Source organism: Schistocerca americana, chromosome 1 (genome assembly GCF_021461395.2).
Source record: "Schistocerca americana isolate TAMUIC-IGC-003095 chromosome 1, iqSchAmer2.1, whole genome shotgun sequence".
In the NCBI taxonomy this organism is placed as follows: Eukaryota; Metazoa; Arthropoda; class Insecta; order Orthoptera; family Acrididae; genus Schistocerca; species Schistocerca americana.
The window spans coordinates 96,526,380-96,548,306 of NC_060119.1; the positions used below are offsets into that span (position 1 = coordinate 96,526,380).

Sequence of the window (21,927 nt, forward strand, 5' to 3'; positions counted from 1 at the left end):
TTCTCGATGGTTGATGGTCGCATTGGCTTTGCCTACATTCACGGCGGCTATATTGAACAGCATTCCTTACCCGATGGCTGCAGTGTATTCACTGCAGAGCTGGTGCCCATTTCGCGCACTTCAGTATTTCCGTTCATGCCCTGGGGAGTCTTTTCTTTTATGTACTGACTCCTTGAGCAACCTGAAAACTATCGACCAGTGCTACCCTCGTCATCCTCTGGTAGCGTCCATCCAGGAGTCCATCTATTCCCTGGAACGGTCCAGTCGTTCAGCGGTGTTCGTCTGGACCGGACACGCTGGCCAAACAGGCTGCACGGAAACCACTTCTGGATATTACGTTGCAAGGTTTTTCAGCTTTGGGAGACAGAATGGCGAAATCTCGGTACGCACAATAAACTGCGAGCCATTAAGAGGACCACGAATATGTGGAAGTCCTTGATGAGGGCCTCTCGCAGGGACTCTGTTGTTCTCTGCGGGCTCCGCATTGGCCATGGCTGGGCGACCCATGGCTAACTCCTGCGCCGTGAAGACCCACCTCAGTGTCGGTGCGGCGCCAGGTTTACAGTGACCCATATTCTTCTGCTCTGTCCTCCTTTGGCTGCCCTGCGACTTCATCTTATGTTTCCGGACTCGTTATCATTGATTTTAGCAGACAACGCCTCATCGACTGATTTGGTTTAAAGTTTCATCCGTGAGGGTGGTTTTTTCATTCAATCTGAGTCTTAGCGCATGTCCTTTGTCTCTCTGTGTCGTCCAGCCAAGTGCTTTTAGGGTGGAGGATTTAAGGTATGGCAGGGTATCTGGCTTTTCCTTTTTATTTTAGTGGTCGGCCAGTCACTGTATTCTACTTCCTTGTTTTACTCTCTTCTAACTGTTTCTTGCGTATCTGTTGTTATCTTGTCCTCTTTTTTCCCTTTTAGTGTTCGTTGCCTTTGCATCGTTCTTGTGGTCTTTCCTTTATTTCCGTTTTGTGTTATTGTCTGTTTTATTCTCACACTTGTGGCATTGTTTTATTAGATTCCAATGGGTTCAAATGACTCTAAGCACTATGGGACTTAACATCTGAGGTCATCAGCCCCCTAGACTTAGAACTACTTAAACCTATATAGCATAAGGACATCACACACATCCATGCCAGAGGCAGGATTCGAACCTGCGACCGTAGCAGCAGCGCGGTTCCGGACTGAAGCGCCTAGAACCGCTCGGCCACGGCGCCTGGCTGTTTTATTAGGAACAAGGGACCGATGACCTCGTAGTTTGGTCCCTTTCCCCCTCTTTTAAACCACCAACCAATCCTGTTATGCCACAGGTTGTATTTTATTCCTTTCATTAATAGAAGTCATTTTTGTATTCAGTTTGTGGCTCCCAGGTTAAGGATGTCTGTGGGCTACAGAAATGTTTCGGTGGAAGTGTATATCTATTTTGTCGATGTTAGACTGAGCCCTGTGTATGTACAACATCCAGCCCGAATCTCATTCCACCTAAATCCTACGCTACATTCATAGGCCATTTTGAAATCATAATCTTGTTACATTTTGGGGCTTCTCATGACGTTACTGGTAAAGTCAACGGATGGTATCGAAAGCCCGGAAACAGTAACGGCCGCAATAGGTAGTGCGAAGTGGTAGGACCGTGTAGCAACTGTACCACAGCTGCGCGCCAGTCTTAATAACAGATATTTATCATCAGGAGAAAATCCACTTTAAGGTAATGTCTTACGCTGCAGCAAATTAGATACTTACGAGCCTTTCTGGCTGCGTATAGTGCGTTAAACTAGTACAGCAGCTTCAGCGGCAAACAAATTGCAGGTAGAGCAGGGGGCGAGTGCCCGAGGCCGGCTGCGATTACAGCGAGCTGATGGGGAGGGGGCAATATGCCACGTCCCCCTCCCCTCCCTCCCGCCCTGCCCCCCACCACCCCCGCAGGTAATCCCGTACTGGGTTAGCGAGACTCAGTGCCGCTGCTGCTGCTGCTGCTTCTGCAGCGGGATTAAGCCGGCACTGGCGCCCAGCACCCGGCAGGATAAGGCGAGGCGCGGAGCGCTTCCGTCAGGGCAGAAAATTAAATCTGCCGTCCCGCGTTCTCCTATTTATGTAGGACGCGCGTAATGGCCGCAGCAGCAGCGGGGTCTCTCGCGCCCGAGCGGGGCTTAATATAACTCGCCCCGGTACAGCACAGTGGCAGTAGCAGCCCTGAGGCATTAGGCAGCAGGCCGCGAGGTGCGGCCCGCAAATTGTCTGGCGTGAGCCGCACGGGTGGGGGGGGGGGGGGGGGGGCACAATCGGAGATTATTTACATTCTGCTTCCCTCGCTGTGCACGTCCGCAGTGTGTTAAGAGCGACTTTCCGGTCAGAGTAGACTGCCCATCAAGGATGAGTGTCACATGGCGGCGTGTAAAACAACAGTCAACACGTATCCAGGTGACGTCAATTATCAAATGAATGTGACGGGTGCACCCCGAGAATGCTGTAAATGAGTATGCTGGAGGTCGACAGCGTCGCCTGCTCCTGTCGGAAGTTATCCACTTCGTGCCACACTTCCTTGACGTGTCCACAGTTGAGCCAATACACTATGATCACGACCCACCGCTAGACTGGATTCAGAGTGGTAGCGTTGCACGCACGTGACGCCAAACAGTTGGTCAACTCGCTTGAAAAAGTAGGCAGAACATAAAAAAGATGTGCGCGTTTCGACTTCAGTCCCGTGAAATCACGTGCAGATTGCACTGGTGCCCTACTTGTCCAATGCCGCGGTGTCATTCCAGCCTCATGTCGATATGACGCGTGGCGTGACGGTTGACGGAGAATTCCGAACTGGAGAAAAACACATTTTTCAGATACTGTTTGTGTGATTCGTTCCATATACGCTGAGGTGACAAGAAGTACTGGAATAGCAATACGCATATGGCGATAGTACCGCGTACACAATGTATGAAATGGCAGTGCATTGGTGGAGTTGTCATTTGTAATGCGTACAGAAGTGATTCATGTGAAAAGGTTTCCAACGTGATTATGGCTGCACGAAGGGAGACACAGTACAAGTAGTAAGTTCACTGTGTCAGTGACATTATTTACAGTCAACTGTAACTAATGTAAATGAAAAATGACACAGTAATGTGATTTTATTCCTATTCTCCCCTTCAGCTAGTTTTTGCGACCCCAGGTTTCTTACCAGAAGTCGTTCAGTGGAGATTCCTCAATTTTCTGTAAAATTTTTGCGCGGTCTATGTAAACACCCAATATATATATATGAAGGGGTTATTTCCATAGTGGTATAAGTCCATTTTTGTTCATTCTTAGATACAGAGTCCTAAACTTAAAAGAGCGCTGTAAAATCTGCAGTTGAGATACCAGAAATATTCAATATTCAAGTATATATGCTTGAATATTTCTGGTATCTCAGCCGCAGATTTTTCAGCGCTCATTTAACTTTAGGGCTCTGTATCTCAGAACGAACAAAAATGGACTTGTACCACTATTGAAATAAGCCCTTCATATACAGGGCGAGTCACCTAACATTACCGCTGGATACATTTCGTAAACCACATCATATACTGACGAATCGATTCCACAGACCGAACGTGAGGAGAGGGGATAGTGTAATTGGTTAGTACAAACCATAAAAAAATGCACGAAAGTATGTTTTTTAACACAAACCTACGTTCTTCTAAATGGAACCCCGTTAGTTTTGTTAGCACATCTGAACATATAAACAAATACGTAATAAGTGACGTTTGTTGCATCCGGAGATATTGTAACCTAAAGTTGACGCTTGAGTACCACTCCTCCGCTGTTCGATCGTGTGTATCGGAGAGCACCGAATTATGTAGGGATCCAAAGGGAACGTCAAGTCGCTGCACAAAGCAGGGAAAAAGCTGGTACGACACCATTTTAGGAAGTGCCGCATGACTTATTTTCACCTCCATATACGACACCGATCCTGTCTAGGTGTCTTGATAAAATAAAATGGGTAGCACTCCAGAAGGTACGTTTATGGCATTTTTATCCGGTGTATCTTCTTAATGTTAAACTATCTATATTACCCGAAATTCCTCTGTGTTGCTCCACTTTTGTAAATGGAACTGCTACTACCTTACTAGTGCAGTTAAGGAGTTAAAATGTATTTGCGCGCATAAATTTTCACCTTCTTAGTGGACGGACGTTCTTGCCATTCGGTAAGAATGAGTCCCTCATTATTGCAATTATCTCGTAAATTATTACCTGCACAATTAATGTGATTAGAGTTCTCTGTAGAGTTCTTGGGGCGCTATCCGAAATTGTAATGATTTTTTTTCACAGATTGGCAAATATCTTTTTACAACATTAAAATTTTCCCGACTAATATTTTTTTCTCACAAAAAGTTCCAGAGCATTTCAAATTAAGGACATAGAACTCCAGAACTAAAACATACCTATCAAGATCTCCGAGAAAAATACATATTTCCTGGAAGTCGGATGCCAACATTACCAGTCTCCCAATATTCTGCAACAGTGCCCGATGCTGACATCAGTCCACGTAGTTTTGATGCCCGGTTATGCCATAATCGAAGATGCTCTGTTAGCAAATGACCGGATATCTCAAAATGAGCAGTAAGCTCGCAATAAGAATACCTAGCATTTGTGAGAAAATTTTATACGCTAATATTCCTCTTGATATAACAATACATAACGTTTTCCATCGGCTTCTGTCGTCTTCGGATCCATCTACATCGAGAGTCAGAAGATTAACAGATGTCACCTGAGATAAAACATCTGCTCCTGGAACCATTTCCCAGTAGACAACCCGACAGTAGCCATTCTGAAATCAGTAATGATACAAGTGACGAATGTGACTATGATTTCGCCTAAAAAATGTTGAGTATCGAGTAAAAAATTTCAATATGGCAATTTAGACTTCTGGTTCTGTATACGCGACCTCACAAAATTTCACACGCGAAGTTTTACTCGAGTCCGCTTAATATAATTTTTGATCCGACATTTTGAATTTTGCGATTTCGACATCTGATTCCTGATCATCGACCCAAAAAATCTGAAAATACACACATTTGCAGAATTTTACATCCATTTTTCTATTACATCAAGGTTTTGAAGAAACGGTCGCAGGTTCGAATCCTGCCTCGGGCATGGATGTGTGTGATGTCCTTATGTTAGTTAGGTTTAAGTAGTTCTAAGTTCTAGGGGACTGATGACCTCAGATGTTATGTCCCATAGTGCTCAGAGCCATTTGAACAGAGAGGATGGTAACAAACATGCGGCGTCCTGGCTGGCGGCTATCCTTGTCCGACGAGCCGCGAGCGCTCGTGCGGTAGAAGCATCGCCGGGCACGCATGCGACAGCCTGAAGAAACTACAGCTGAACTGCCTGTTTCCCCACACACCACAAAGAAAACATGTCCACAAGAGACAAACGTTGATTTTCAGATAGGCTACAATCATCAGCAAGACGTATAGTCCACGAATAGCCTCTTTCCTACGGTCTGCCTCTGCTCATGACTAACCTATTACACACATCAAAAAAAGTTTTCTATCACCCCTGTTCCCAGAACTGAAGATAGACGTAGACAAAAAAAGTTTTCTATCACCCCTGTTCCCAGAACTGAAGATAGACGTGCACTGTGGATATTGTATCACGGACACAGTCCCTTTGACTGTCCAGAGATGCCACTAAACTCGCCCAAAGATGTAAACATCCATGCATGAGCAGCGCCTATTAGACGGAGGGGGTCCGACAACCGATCAGTTCCAGGCAGGAAGGAGGTACACGGTTCGTGTTTCCTGTAGTTCAAACATGCCTAAACGGTCAATACCGCGGTTCGATCGCGTCCGCATTGTTACTTTGTGTCAGGAAGGGCTCTCAACGAGGGAAGTGTCCAGGCATCTCGGAGTAAACCAAATCGATGTTGTTCGGACATGGAGGGGATACAGAGGGACAGGAACTGTCGATGACATGCCTCGCTCAGGCCACCCAACGACTACTACCGCAGTGGATGGCCGCTACCTACGGGTTATGGCTCGGAGGAACTCTGACAGCAATGTCACCATGTTGATTAATGTTTTTCGTGCAGCCACAGGACGTCGTGTTAAAACTCAAACTGTGTGCAGTAGGCTGCATGATGCGTAGCTTTGCAACCACGAGACCATGCACTGCGGTTCAGATGGGAAGGACAACATGCCAAATGGACCGCTAAGGATTGGCATCACGTTCTATTCGCCGACGAGTGTCGCATATGCCTTCAACCAGATAATCGTCGGAGACGTGTTTGGAGGCAACACGGTCAAGCTGAACGCCTTGTACACACTGTCAAGCGAGTGCAGCAAGATGGAGGCTCCCTGCTGTTTTGGGGTATCGTCATGTGGGGTCGACGTATGCCGCTGGTGGTCATGGAAGGCGGCGTAACGGCTGTGCGATACGAGAATGCCATCCCCCGACCGATAGCGCAACCATATCGGCAGCATATTGGCGAGGTATTCATGGACGACAGTTCGTGCTACTATCGAGCACATATTATGAATGACTTCCTTTAGGATAACGAAATCGCTCGACTAGAGTGGCCAGCATGTTCTCCAAAAATGAACCTTATCGAACACGGACATGCCTGGGACAGATTGATAAGGCTGTTTATGGAGGGATCTACGCCGAATCGCCTTTGAGGAGTGGGACAATCTGGACCAACAGCCTTCATGAACTTGTGGATAATGTGCCACGACGAATACAGGCATGCATCAATGAAGGACGACGTGCTACTGGATATTAGAGGTACAGGTGTGTACAGCAATCTGGACCACCACCTCTGAAGGTCTCGCTGTATGATGTGAAACGTCCCCTTTAAACAATTATACAAGACTGTGCTTAAACTGACACACAATATTTTGTTAGCGCAACGCAATCTGACTTTCAAAATTCCCTACAAAAGAATGGCCCTGACTAACATTAAACTATACCTTTCACAAATCACTTACCTCACAAAAATCTTCGCTGCTCAAGCTACTGCAATACAGCGAGCGCCACTACTGCCAGCTAAATAAAAGATTCAAACTATGGAAGGCACTAACTACTGATAGGGATAGTTAGCAAATCAAAGATATTAATAGAGAACAAACAATGTATTTACCTTGATATCATCATATATAAATATAGCAGTTCATGACAAATTTCAAAACTCCGCCATCTCTCTCCCCACATCCACCACTGCTGGCGGCTCACCTCCAACTGCGCAACGCTACGCGCTGTTCGCAGCCAGCTGCCTAACACTACAATGGCGAGTATTACAACAATGCAAAGCAGCCACAGACTGCACACAGCACAGCCAGTGATTTTCATACAGAGGTGGCGTTACCATAAAAAAACCTAAACAGCCTACTTACATAGAGGAAACATAAACAGCCTACTTACAGATGGCACAACATTCAATGTGTGGTTTCCATGAGCAATAAAAATGGCGGAAATGATGTATATGTTTCTCTCTATTCCAATTTTTTGTACAGGTTCCGGAACTCTCGGATCCGACGTGATGCAAAACTTCTTTTGGATGTGTGTGTAAACAAGGGCAGTTCCAGAAATACGACGTTCTAGCGTATGGCCCGTTGCCTCGCTCCTGTATACTGTATGGTCTGGATATTTTTAGTTTTTTTCCATTTAACTGAATTTTAATGGTGTTACTGTTGTGTCTAGACAAGACAGCCTAGACACAATGAGAGGAAGCCGAAAGGCACGCGCTACGCTCACGCAAATGGGCGTGAGGTCTGAAACAGGATACGTAATGAATGCTATAAAGAAAAGTACGTAGCTTCTGGAATACTTAACATTAATCCATCCTTGTTGTATACATCGCTATTGACGATATAAGTGAGACTACATAGATACATGCAATGTTACTAATGGCGCCTTGCTAGGTCGTAGCCATTGACTTAGCTGAAGGCTATTCTAACTATCTGCTCGGCAAAGGAGCGAGGCTTCATCAGTGTGCATCGCTAGCTACGTCGTCCGTACAACTGGGGCGAGTGCTGGTCCGTATCTCGAAACCTGCCTTGTGGTGGCGCTCGGTCTGCGATCACACAGTGGCGACACGCGGGTCCGACATGTACTAATGGACCGCGGCCGATTTAAAGCTACCACCTAGCAAGTGTGGTGCCCGGCGGTGATACCACAGTTACCAACTGCAACGTCTTCTAAAGTTTCCACACTAATTAACGTCATAGAACCATGGCATTTTCTGGAAATACTTCTGATCAAAAAGCGAATCTGGTAGGTGGAGTGGGAGGTCTCTGTTAATCCTGCCTCTAAGAAACATTACTTCATATGACAGATACCAGTTATCAAATATTTGGATTTAAAAACATTTTAACACAACGGTATGTATTCATAATAATTTTCAGTCTCTATTTCACCCCTGAATTTCCTACAAACACTGAAACACATGTTTATTTCCAACCGAGATGCCGAGTACTAATTTTCAGAGATTTAGTTTCAAAGATGCTTTCATAATGAAATATTACCGTAAAAACTTCCATCCTCTATTTTATCCCTTTATGAGTCGCATTTCCAAAGGCAATGAAACATGTATATTTTTTTGTTTATAAGTGATAACTCAAATACCAATTTTTATAGACGTAGATTCAAAAATCCTTTAGTAGTACTTCAATAATGATTTATTTTCGAAAGGACTTTCACGTGCTATTTTACCCCATTCGTAGCTGAATTTCAAAAACTGCTGAAACACGTCCTACTTTACGGACTTCCAGCATGCTGGAAAATTGCAGGTCAGCAACTTCTGTTGATCAGTGCAACGAAAAACTAGCCAGTGTTGCAAATTTCACTTCTTTATTCACTCGATGACTAGATTCGGGCCCGGACCCATTTACAAACCATCGTAACAGACAGTCAAAATAGTGTTATCGAAAATGCAAAAACCATGTCAAAAAAGCATACTTATTACGAAGTACAAACGGACAGTTATAATGCATACAGATCTGTCATCTGGTTGCGCTGTAACTGTCCGTTTGCACTTCGTAATGCTCACGCATCGGCCAGGACGCTGTGCGAATGTACCGCGTCCTGTCAGTGTGGAGATGGCAACTTGATCATCCGCGATGACACGTAATGGAGGAGGACTGGCTGCACCCGAGTCAACTCATTCTCGATGACTGGGTAGGCAGCAAAGGCAGACCACGATTGTGGTGTGCGTCAGGTTGCCTGCAGCTCGCTGTTGAATTCCCCAAGTGAGTACCGGGCGGGCTACTATCGAACAGCTCGTCGTCCTTCACTGAAACTCAGTAGAGGGTAATTTTCTATAGTTAGCGGCAGCACAACTGAACGTGTCTTTGATATCCTAAAGCCTCATTATTTAAAGGGCTGAGCTCAACTACAATGTAGGGGCTCTCGGTGTGCAAATTCTCTCATTTCAGACCCGTTAACGCTCGCTACCTCACTGTGGCAAATCAGTAATTATTCTGGGTCGCTGAGCTCAGGTCTTTCTGCCTTCGTTTGATTTTTCTGTGGTGCGTGGGCGTTGACGTTATATAGCATTACATCACAGTGCCACGCTTTTTAGCATGGCAACGTTTGCGTTTCTGCTTTCCACGCCCTAAGGTTGTCTAGCTATGGGTCGCTGAGCTCAGGTCTTTCTGCCTTCGTTTGATTTTTCTGTGGTGCGTGGGCGTTGACGTTATATAGCATTACATCACAGTGCCATGCTTTTTAGCATGGCAACGTTTGCGTTTCTGCTTTCCGCGCCCTAAGGTTGTCTAGCTATACTTACCTCTTGCTCTGACAACAGTTAGATTTGTGGTACATCTTGTTCGCATTCCAACAGACACACCGGCAGAGAGCTAACCTTCCCTATTCTGAGCTCGTTTGGTAGAACCTTTAACAAACTTATATATGCACAATAAAATTATTCTGCTGCACGAGAATTTCATACAATAATGCAGTACAATCCCCAAAAGAATTTTCGTTATGTGGCTTTTGCAATACTCTTTTTCTCGGCCTATTCTGGTTGAAAAAAATGTGGAATTTATTGTGGGACAGTATGGGATATTGTGGGACATTGTGGGACATTCCCGCTTTTGTCCCTACAGTTTCATGAAGTGCCGATAGGTGGTGGCGCTGCAAGCAGCTTTCAAAGTGGCTTCTGAGGAGGTGCGTTGCAAGCAGAGAGCTGTCACTGAGTTTCTTTTAGAGGAAAGCGAGGGCACTGTAGGTATTCGTAGGGGCTTCCGGATTATCTACAGACACCTGGCGGTGAACAAAAGCACGATGAGTCGTTCGGCGAAGCGACTGCCATCCTCGAGACGAGGCCGCGGAAACCTGTCCGATCTCTCGCGTGCAGGCCTTCCGCACACAACTGTGACCCCTGCAATGATGGAATGTGCGAACACTCTTACACGAAGTGATCGAGACCCCGCTTCACAAATGGACATTTCTGTTGGTAAAGCTGACACACTCAGCCAGCGGTTGGGGTACTCAAAGGTGTGTGCCTGCTGGGTTGCCTGGGGAGACCATAACCAGCAATGGGTCTGCCCAAATGAAGCGTGCACTCTGCGGGAAGGAGTACGTGGATGATGGGGACATTATTGATGTAGCAGGAAGTTATCTTCGACATCGACTAGTGAAGTGGTATCGCGCTGGCATACAGGCCCTCCCACTAGAGTTTCAGAAGGCGGTCGCTGTGGTGTCACCGCAAGGCACCACACTTGCTAGGTTGTAGGCTTCAAATCGGCAGCGGTCCGTCAGTTCACATCGGACCCGCGAGTCGCCACTGTCGAGGCTAGGAGACCGAACGCCACCACTCGGCTGGTCTTACGAGACAAGCTAGCGCACTGGACAGTTCTACAGCCGAATTTAATAGGCTTCAGTGATCTCAATTGCAGAGACGCTAGTTAGCATAGCCTTCAGCTAAGTCAGTAGCTAAGACCTAGCCAGGCGCCACATTCAATTCATGTGATGTCACCGCCAGACACCAAAGTTGCTAGGTGGTAGCCTTTAAATCGGCCGCGGTCCGTTAGTATACGTCGGACCCGCGTGTCGCCACTATCAGTCATTGCAGACCGAGCGCCACCACACGGCAGATCTAGTCTAGAGAGACTCCCTAGCATTCGCCCCAGTTATACAGCCGACTTTGCTAGAGATGGTTCACTGTCTACATACGCTCTCATTTGCCGATACGACAGTTTAGCATAGCCTTCACCTACGTCATTTGCTACGTCATAGCAAGGAGCCATATTCAGTTATTTTAAGAATGTATTCTGAACAGATAATATTGTGAGTAATGTACCGTCAAGAGCGACGTTCATCATTAATTGATTAAAGTTAAGTATCATACTAACTACGTCCGCTTTCTGAATTCTAATTCCTTCATGTTCCAGACCTCACGCCAGGATAGCCCTTCCGTCCTCACGCCAGCCTGCGTGAGCTAAAACGCGTGCATTTCAGCCTCCTCTGGTAGCACGGTGTTGCCTCTTCAGCCAACACAACAGTTCATGCATTGACAATTGATCTATTTGTGTGAAGCAATCAGAATTGTAAAGAAGTATTCGCAGTTAAGTCTAAAACTGCACTTGTAAATATTATTGTACAAAGTGAAGATCGACGTTCACCACTGCTGCTGAATTAAAGCTAAGTAACATTGTAATCACCTAAGATTTTCCAGATACATCCCGTCAAGTATAGTTCATTGTTCGTTACGTCAGCCTCCGTGATCAACGCGTGCAATTAATGGCCACACCTCGTGATCACACTAAGAGTCAAATTGCGTGACTCAGCCTGGTCACCCATTTTCCATGACGCCCATAGTTCCGCCTTAAATATAACAGTCGCATTTAACGGAGATTATGTTGACAAATAGGGTTTTGTAGTCAAAAGAGTGGGAAATAATATGACGTATTGGAATCGCGAATAAAAGCAACATGCTTACGGAAAGTAAGTGTTGCATTACTTATTGAACGCCCGCGCGTAACTTCCAATAGTCATCTTATAGACCGGTAGCATTCATTAGTTGATTAAACGTATCATTAGTTTATCTATCAAAAGGCGTGGCTAGTTCAAATCAGAGAATGTTGGGTGTTACTTGCACCAGTAAACCGAATTTCAAGCAGAGCAGACACCTTATGATCTCACAAATCGAAATCATCAAACTTAAATGCCAAAATACACGAAACAAGCAGATGTGGGAATGAGAATAATTCTTCGTGAAAAAAATTAATAAAATTGTGACTGGCGGTAGGAAAAGTTATTTTATTAACAAACCCATTGTTTATACAATCACAGGTTTTTACCTACAGTTTCTAATGGGTAACATAGCATTATATGTTTTCACTGGAAAAAATGCGCATACAAAAGTTGTGGTGGAGGGGGCGACGGGGGTGGGGGTAGGGGGGGAGGTAGATGTGGCAGGCAACTGTTGCCGGGCACCTGCTCTTCACAGCGGCGTTTCACGGCAGAGCGCGGCCGGGCTGCCACGGGCAGAACAGCGACTGGTGCGCCATAAATATTCATGGCGGCCGATAGCGCGCCGTGGCCCGCTGCCAGGGGCGGGCAGGCCGCCCGCATCACACCGCACCAGCAGCCAGCAGGCAGCAGCCAGTACCCAGCAACCAACAGCCAGGACGATCCGGCCGCGCGTTCCCACGAGCAGTCAGCGACCGCGGGGGCCAAGCCGCGAGACCTTCCGCCACTCAGCAGGCGCCCTCTCTGGACCTCTGGAAACGCTCTGGAATCCACTGCACGGTCACCAGGTGCCGTGGTCCAGCTTACAAGCGTTTCTGAGAGCACAAGCTGATACTCATAGCTATCATCAGTATGTGTGATAGGACTGAGTGCCCTTGTGAGCGAATTTTCCTAATTTGTTCATTTACATTTTTTCTTTTGTTCCTTTAATTATTACCATCTGTGTTACCCAAAGTGAGAGGGGCATTCAATAAGTAAAGCAACACTTTTTTTTTCCTGAACGCAGGTTGTTTTTTCTCAGGATTCCAATTTCTTTCTTTCTTTTGCTTGTGCCTTTTTCCCGCAGTGACGCAGGGCCGCCATGGTTTATCGGAATTGGCAAGGTTAATTTAAGGGGTGGCCGGACGCCTTTCCTGCCGCCACACCGTACCCCCTGGAATTACTGTACCCCAACTGCCTGAGTCTAGTGTGATTCATGAAATATTGTGAATGTCTTCAGATGTCTTGCGAGCCGTGTAACTGAGGCGGGACGTGTGGACCAGCCCGGTATTAACCTAGTGGGATGTGGAAAACCGCCTAAAAATGGTTCAAATGGCTCTGAGCACTATGGGACTTCAGATCCATGGTCATCAGTCGCCTAGAACTTAGAACTACTTAAACCTAGCTAACCTAAGGACAGCACACAACACCCAGTCATCACGAGGCAGAGAAAATCCCCGACCCCGCCGGGAATCGAACCCGGGAACCCGGGCGCGGGAAGCGAGAACGCTACCGCACGACCACGAGCGACTAAAAACCACATCCGGGCTGGCCTCCGTCGTTAGTCTGTCGGGCGGTTTCGGTCTGGGGCCGGCGCGCCTACCCGAGTCCAGGAACCACCGCCTTAGAACTCACGGCTAACATGGCGGTTTTTTTTCAGGATTTTAATGTACCACATTATTTCCCACTCTTTTTGGCTACAAAACCATATTTGCAACATACGTTAAATACGACAGGCCTACGCCACCCTACTGAGAGGGTCTATGTGCCTGGATGGTACCACTCTAGTGGTCGACGTTGGAGCCAACATCTTGCTGCATCAGTACCCTCCCCATCGACCACTTGCCTCTTCCCGCGAAGTGCTTCCTTCATTGGGCTAAACAGTTGGAAGTCGGAAGGAACAAGATCCGAGCTGTAGAGTGGATGAGGAAGGACCGTTCAGTGAAGTTTTGGGAGCTTCTATCGGATGCGCAGACTTGCGTAAGACCTTCCGTTTGCATTTTTGTGGCGACGATGAAGTCCTTACCCATATTCCTGAGGGCAGCACGATACACTTCAGAGCTGAACGTTCACCTTGACGAAGACATCAAACAGGATAACAAACCACTTCTCACAAAACTGTCGCCATGACCTTACCGGCTGTGTGTGCAGCTTCGAACCTTTTCTTCGGAGGAGAGATGATGTGGCGCCACTCCATAGACTGCAGCTTTGTTTCCGCATCGCCGGTAACGATATTCGACAAAACATTGTCACCGTCAGCGTCGAAGGCGCAAGTAATTCCGCTCAGATGGTCCTTCACTGCTCTTTATGGTCTTTTGTTAGGCGACGAGGAATCCAGCGGGCACATACCTTTGAGTAACCCAACTGGTGGACCAGTGTGTCAGCAATACCAACAGAGATGTCGAGTTGAACAGCGAGGTGTTTGATTGTGATCCGTCGGCCACCTCGAACGAGAGTGTACGAACGGTCGAATATTGCAAAAGTCACAGCTGTTCGCGGCCGGCCGGCATTCGGGAAATCGGACAGGTTTGCGCGACCTTGTCGCGATGAGGACGGACGCGTCGCCCAACGACTCGCTGAGCTTTTGTTTCAGGTCTCCGAAGACTTTCTGGAAGCGCCTATGAATATCTGCGATGCTCTGGTTCTCCACCAAAAGAAACTCAATGACTGTTCTGTGCTCGAAACGCACCTCCGTTACAGACGCAATTTTGAAGGCTACACATAGCGTCGCCACCTATCGTAACTTCACGAAAATATAGGTACTGAGGCGGGAATATTCCACGATGTCCCACAACAGGCGCCACAATTTGTGAACCTAAACTGGCCAAGAGAAAAATGTGTTGCATTACTGATTGAACGCCCCCTGCACATTACCTGGTCAAAATCATCCGGATACATGTAATGCAGAAATGAACCATAAATGAAAGCAAATGAGATCCTGCTAAGTAGAAAACGAGTCGGGGAGCATCTTATTGTCTGCAGGAAACTAGAACAGCTGAACGGGTTGGTCAGGAGAGATCAGTGGTTTCGAACGTCGATCGCGACCCACTTCAAATCTCCCAGTCGGATTGGGGGTGACGTAGGATATTAGTTCATCCGTCTCTGGCGTGAGTCAGTGACGGCGTTCAGGCTGAGATTTTCCAACTCCCTGTGGTAGGAGATAGTACAAGATGCCTCTGATGTCAGGCTAAGGTGGTAGCTCCGGTGGTAATTAGAAAATAAGGCTCTTGGTTAGTTCTTGGTCTGTTTGTAATACTTCTTCACATGTTTACAGGAACATGCCGAAGAGCGCATGCACTGATTTATCACCTGGCACCAAAGACCCGCTTAACTTACACGTAAAACATAGGCCAGGCTTTCAACCTCACACTACTGTTAGATGCTCCAAATAGCTACCATAGCAAACGGCCACACCAGCATAATACCTCTACTAGGAATAGGGTGCACTCAGAAACATATTACCATGGTATTGCAGGCCATGAACCATGAAAGAAGCCATTTACTTGTGCTCTAATCGCACACTTAGGATCGATAAATACGAGCGAATAACAGCCACACTTTGCCTCACCGACATCACGACGACAAACATCGTTCCAGTGCACACACATCGGCATCGCAGCTAAGATCGCGCAGCAGTACTAGACAGGACGCCTACCAGTTTGCACGTAGGCAGAAGGTAGTGTTCGCTTATTTCGTTTATGAATACATTAAGAAATGCAACAGGAAGTTTTTGACTCACCCAACAGCTAGTTCACGGCTGTTGAAGGGAGCACTTGTCATACTCTTCATAGACCTAACAGAAGAAGAAAGTAGACTCTTTACTTTCGAATAATGATTAATAACAGTAAAACAGCAGCTGTAATATCAACTGTTCATCTTCTCCAGTTACCTGGGTAGTGGGTGCAATCCAATTGATCTTCTTTATAAATACAGAATCGGCCCATAAAATTATATAGAATAGTAAGAAAAATTTGTAAAGCAGTGTGTGAGGTGACGCACAAAGTGCGCTTACCGAAATTCTCAGAAGGTCTCTGCTCTTCGTAGACTATGTTGCCAAAATTTATGTCAGAAGGAAGGTAGCTGAAAAATGCCAGAGATAGTAAAATCATGCTATGTGATCTGGACAATGAAAATTGATCAACCAAAGGAGGAAATTCAATTAACAGTACACAAGAAATGTTTTCGCTGATTATACGACTGTTTCCACAAGTGCGTGCAAAAATGTAGCAGGACGTAGTGGATGCTCCAACGAACAATTTCAGGTAGCAATCCTGGGGTCGAAGAAGCCAGCCGAAGGAGATAACAGGAATAAAATCAAATTGTGTGTACTTTTTTATTTACATTAGTTACAGTTAACTTCAAATACCACCACCGACACAATTAACGTACCGTTTGTATTGTATCTTACAAAATGTGCTGAAACTGACGGCCATCAAGCTCAATGCAAGCATGACATCAGTGAAGAAGATTATCTGGTGCGTTTCGAATCGCGTTACATCTGGCAGCTAATTGCATCCCGTATCCACTTGGGTCTCATACACAACTGACTTCAGATATACCCACAGAAAAGAATGAAGATTCTGTTGTGTCTAGGCAAGACAGCCTAGACACAATGAGAGGAAGCCGAAAGGCACGCGCTTAAACTCACGCAGGCTGGCGTGAGGTCTGAAACAGGATACGTAATGAATGCTATAAAGAAAAGTACGTAGCTTCTGCAATACTTAACTTTAATCCACAATTGGTGAACATCGGTCTTGTTGATACAGTATTATCATCTCAATATAACTTGGTGATGGCGCCTTGCTAGGTCGTAGCAATTGACTTAGCTGAAGGCTAAGCTAACTATCGTCTCGGCGAATGAGAGCGTATTTGTAAGTGTGGCGTCGCTAGCAAAGTCGGCTGTACAACTGGGGCGAGTGCTAGTACGTCTGTCTAGACCTGCCGTGTGGTGGCGCTCGGTCTGCCATCACTGACAGTGGCGACACGCGGGTCCGACGTATACTACCGGACCGCGGCCGTTTTAAAGGCTACCACCTAGCAAGTGTGGTGTCTGGCGGTGACACCACAGATTCACGTCAGGTGACCTCGCAGGCCATGGAATAGGACCTCCCCTACCAATTCAGCGACCAGTAAATACTATAATGGTGCTGCTCCACCGTATTGTACTGTAATCAGGCTCGTCCTCCTTGTTTCCTTGAAGTAAATGAAGATTGTACGTGTAAATAAACAGCACAGTGCCAGCCGCGGTGGTCTAGCGGTTCTAGGCGCTCAGTCCGGAACCGCGCGACTGCTACGGTCGCAGGTTCGAATCCTGCCTCGGGCATGGATGTGTGTGATGTCCTTAGGTTAGTTAGGTTTAAGTAGTTCTAAGTTCTAGGGGACTGATGACCACAGATGTTAAGTCCCATAGTGCTCAGAGCCGTTTGAACCATTTGAAACAGCACAGTACGTGTAAACTTGTACTCATGTTAGCTGTAAATAAGATGGAAAAAGGTAATGCTACGCGAAGTGGTACACAAGTTTACTTCCGTATTTCTTTAAGCTCGCATCTCCGACCCCAGGTTCCCTACCTCAAATTGTTCAGTGGAGCACTCTGTGTGTTCTGTGTCATTTTTGCACGCTTTTACGGAAACACCCTGTAGAAAATGTTTGTAAAGTACTATGAAAAGACAAATGTGTCTAAATCTGTTCGATAACAACTGCAGAGAAGACTGAATCAGTTTATTTGCGAAAGTGAATGACTGTTAAATTTATATCACTATTAAAATGTGTGCAAGTATATAATTTGTTGCTGAATATTTAAAATATTGATTACATTGAACCCGCTGAAGGAACAAAATTTACATTTATTTGCTCATTCAGTTGAAACAGCTTTCGGTAGGGAGTGAAGGATTTGCTGCTTAGCGCTAAATTAAGTTTTAAATGGCCACCTTCGAGCAAAGACGCCACTTTCAAAACGCAAACCCAAATTATTTTGAGTCATGTTTACCTATGCCATTTATCTCCTGATTCGCTTTCGTACGAAACCATTACGAAATCTTACACACACCTGAAGCCATGCCTCTCCCTTCTTAATCCTATGGTGATACTCCTTGCGAGATGCGTTCCATATTTCAGGGTATTTTTTCATCGCTCAACGAACAATGCCACGTTCAAGCCGGCTGCTTCCATGGCAGACCGATGGCAGCTGCTGCTGGAGTTGTGAACATGTGTGCACTGTCTCATTCATCGACCGCGTCTTCACGTCCGTCGGCGAAATCGTTACGATGCAGCAGTGGTTGGCGAGCACAGTCCTGTCGCCCCATCCTCGTGACGAGTCAGCAGCATCACCGCTGCTGGTCAACGTGAAACCGACGCTGGCCTTGTCAGTTTATTACCAAACAGGAGGGTGAGAAGACGCAACTCTATCCAAAGGTATCCAACACTACCGTCTGACTTGACGCCGTTTGACTTCCACCGGTGGGGGTCATGTAAAGCATATGGTATATATCGAGATTCCGATACCTAGGGGCGACATGAACGAGTTACAGTAGCGTGTAAACAAGTCTCCGTGATATGGACGCATAATTCAACTGATTATTTCCGTTTCCTTTCTTGTGGATTTATGTGACGTAGGCTGTTTTTACACTTTAGGTATGAATCTTTCGTCGAGCTAGCGGCCGACTGCTACAATGGAGCTTTTTCATCAGTACTTTTAGTAGGGGCCTAATTTAGATACTACTATCTGGAGGACGACGGTTCAATCCCGTCTCCGGCCATCCTGACTTAGGTTTTCCGTGATTTCCCTAAATCGCTTCAGGCAAATGCCGGGATGGTTCCTTTGAAAGGGCACGGCCGATTTCCTTCCCCATCATTCCCTCGCCCGAGCTTGCGCTCCGTCTCTAATGACCTCGTTGTCGACGGGACGTTAAACACTAATCTCCTACTCCTCCTCCTACTATCTGGACCGGAAGACTTTACTAAGTGATTTAGATTGTTTTCCCACACGGAGGATACCTATTTCCAAATTAATCATGATAGCAGCTGTTGTTGGTTCCAGTTGTGGAGGAATTACCTAATATTCTTGGGTGAAGTAATTTCGGGAAACCGTGTTAAATAATACAGCCTTAGTTTCCGTTGTCAATAACACTGTTATTGTCATCAGCGAGTAAACGTATTAGAAACGAGGGGCGTTCAGTAAGTAATACAACAAATTTTTTTCTCGGCCAATTTCGATTGAAAGAGTGAAGAGCTTGTTGTGGGACATAGTGGAATATTCCGGCTTCAGTCCTTTCAGTTTCATGAAGTTCCAGTGGAGACGCTATACGTAGCTTTCAAAGTGGCGTCCGTAAGGGCGATGCCTTCCAAGCAGAGAACTGTCATTCAGTTTCTTTTGGCAATGCACCAGAGCATTTCAGATATCATAGACTCTTGCAGAATGTCTATGGAGATATAGCAGTGAACAAAAGAACGGTCATTGGGTGAGGTGTCCTCCCTCATCGCAACAAGGTAGCGCTAAGCTGTCCGATCGCCCTCATCCTGACGTGCCGCGCACACATGTGACTCCTACAGTGTTGGAACGTGCGGACACACTCATTCGAGATGATCGACGGGTCACAACCAACCACCTCGCTGCTCAACTGGACGTCTCTGGTGGTATTCCAGACGCACTCGACTACCGACTGGGGTACTCAAAGGTGTGTGTCCGCTGCGTTCTTCACAGCCTAACAGCAGACCATGAAGGGCAACGAAGAACCATATGTGCGCAATTGCTTGTGGGTTACGAGGCTGATAATGACAATTTTATTGATGGCACCGACATCGACCAGCAGAGTGGTACGATCCGGGCAAACATGCCTTCGCTTTGAGGTGGCGTAAGGCTGTCGCAATCAACGGAGATTATGTTGAAGATTAGGGTTTTGCAGCCAAATATATATATATATATATATATATATATATATATATATATATATATATATATATATATATATATATAGCACTCCGTCATCAGGCCACATGTGGCCCATCGGGACCATACGACCGCCATGTCATCCTCAGTGGGGATGCGGATAAGAGAGGCGTGTGGTCAGCACACCGCTCTCCCGGTCGTTATGACGGTTTTCTATTACCGGAGCCGCTACTATTCGGTCGAGTAGCTCCTCAATTGGCATCACGAGGCTGAATGCACCCCGAGAAATGGCAACAGCGCATGGCGGCTCGGATGGTCACCCATCCAAGTGCCGGCCACGCCCGACAGCGCTTAACTTCGGTGATCTGACGGCAACTGGTGTATCCACTGCGGTAAGGCCGTTGCCTTAGCAGCCAAAGAAGTGGAGAACAATACAGTGTATTGGAATCGTGAATAATACCGACTTGCTTGTAGAAAATTAAAATGTATGCATTACTTACCGATTGCCCGTCGTACTTGGAAGAGAACATGAAACTACTAAAGACATTGCTTCGCTTATCCGTCCTCTTGTAGAGTGGTGCTGCGCGGTGTGGGATACTTAACAGGTAGAACTAAGGAGGACATCGAAAATTTCAGAGAAGTAAAGCTCGTTTCGAGTCATCGCGAGATATGGAAGTGAGTGTCACAGATATGACTGGAGAGTTGAGTTAGCAATCATTAAAAAAAGGCATTTTCCGTTGCGACGAGCTCATTTCACGAAATTTCAATTATCAGATTTCTCCTCCGAGAGCGAAAATATTATTTGTTGACTCTCACCTACAAAGGGAGTAACGACCGTCGTAAAAAGGAGATACATCATACATCGTACGGAAAGGTTATGCTGTTAATTTTTCCCTACTCGGGAGCGGATCATTCGAGAAATAGTTTGAATGTGGTTCTATGGACACATCCACAAAGCCAAAAAATGTGTGACTTACAAAGTAATTGTGGTGTCACCGCCAGACACCACACTTGCTAGGTGGTAGCCTTTAAATCGGCCGCGGTCCGTTAGTATACGTCGGACCCGCGTGTCGCCAATATCAGAGATTGCAGACCGAGCGCCGCCACACGGCAGGTCTAGAGAGACTTCCCAGCACTCGCCCCAGTTGTACAGCCGACTTTGCTAGCGATGGTTCACTGACAAAATACGCTCTCATTTGCCGAGACGATAGTTAGCATAGCCTTCACCTACGTCATTTGCTACGACCTAACAAGGCGCCATTACCAGTTGCTATTGATATTGTAAATAATGTACAGACAAGAGCTACGTTCAACATTAATGGATTAAAGTTAAGTATTCCACCATCTGCATCCGTTTTTCTAAGCTCTAATTTCCTTGTCCTGTTCCAGACCTCACGCCAGCCTGCTTGAGCTTAAACGCGTTCCTTTCGGCTTCCTCTAAATTTAGTGGGTTGGTCTCCTGCCAATCCACAACAGTAATCATACAAATGTAGGAGTGTAAACGTTGATACAATAGTTTATAAAAAAAAAGGAGGCAGATTAAATATTATGTAAATGTGTTGGTAGCTACGGCCGAATAAAGTTAATGGATGAGAGGGTAACTGTGACGATGCCCTCCCTCCTGTTTGATGTTACGCCACACTTTCCCCGTTCCGTGCCCGCCTTTTGCACTGGTACAATGGGTTGGAGCCTCCCCCGTGTGCGTGTGTGTGGATGTGCATTAACGCCTGTTCGCTATTGTCGCGCGTTCCGAAACACGGCGCGGCGTGTCACAGCCCAGGAATTTCAATGGCAGGCGGCAGCGGGCGCCTTCTGTCGCAGAACAATGCCACTGGCGGCGCGGAATAAAACAAACGCCGGAAGCGCACAAGAGATCAGAGTGGGCGGGCAGGCGGCTGCCACGCACGTCACGGCAGCATCGGGTCTTCCGCCTGAAACACCACCTGCAAAGACAGACAGTGGTCTGACATGAGCTAACACAGGGCTTCCGCATTGCTAAAGGTTGCTCAGATTATATAATCATCAGTTTGCAGAGAAAATTGAAGGAATTCACTCCTTTCATCTTACACAGGCTTGCAGTATGTACGTACTGGCGTCCGATGAGTATCCTTCTCTCTA

The 21,927-nt window shown here is 46.4% G+C and overlaps 1 pseudogene; it reads right to left on the reverse strand.

Annotated features, from left to right (window-relative positions):
• Positions 1 to 20,097: 20,097 nt before the first annotated feature.
• Positions 20,098 to 20,215, reverse strand: LOC124561811 (annotated as a pseudogene).
• Positions 20,216 to 21,927: the final 1,712 nt, after the last annotated feature.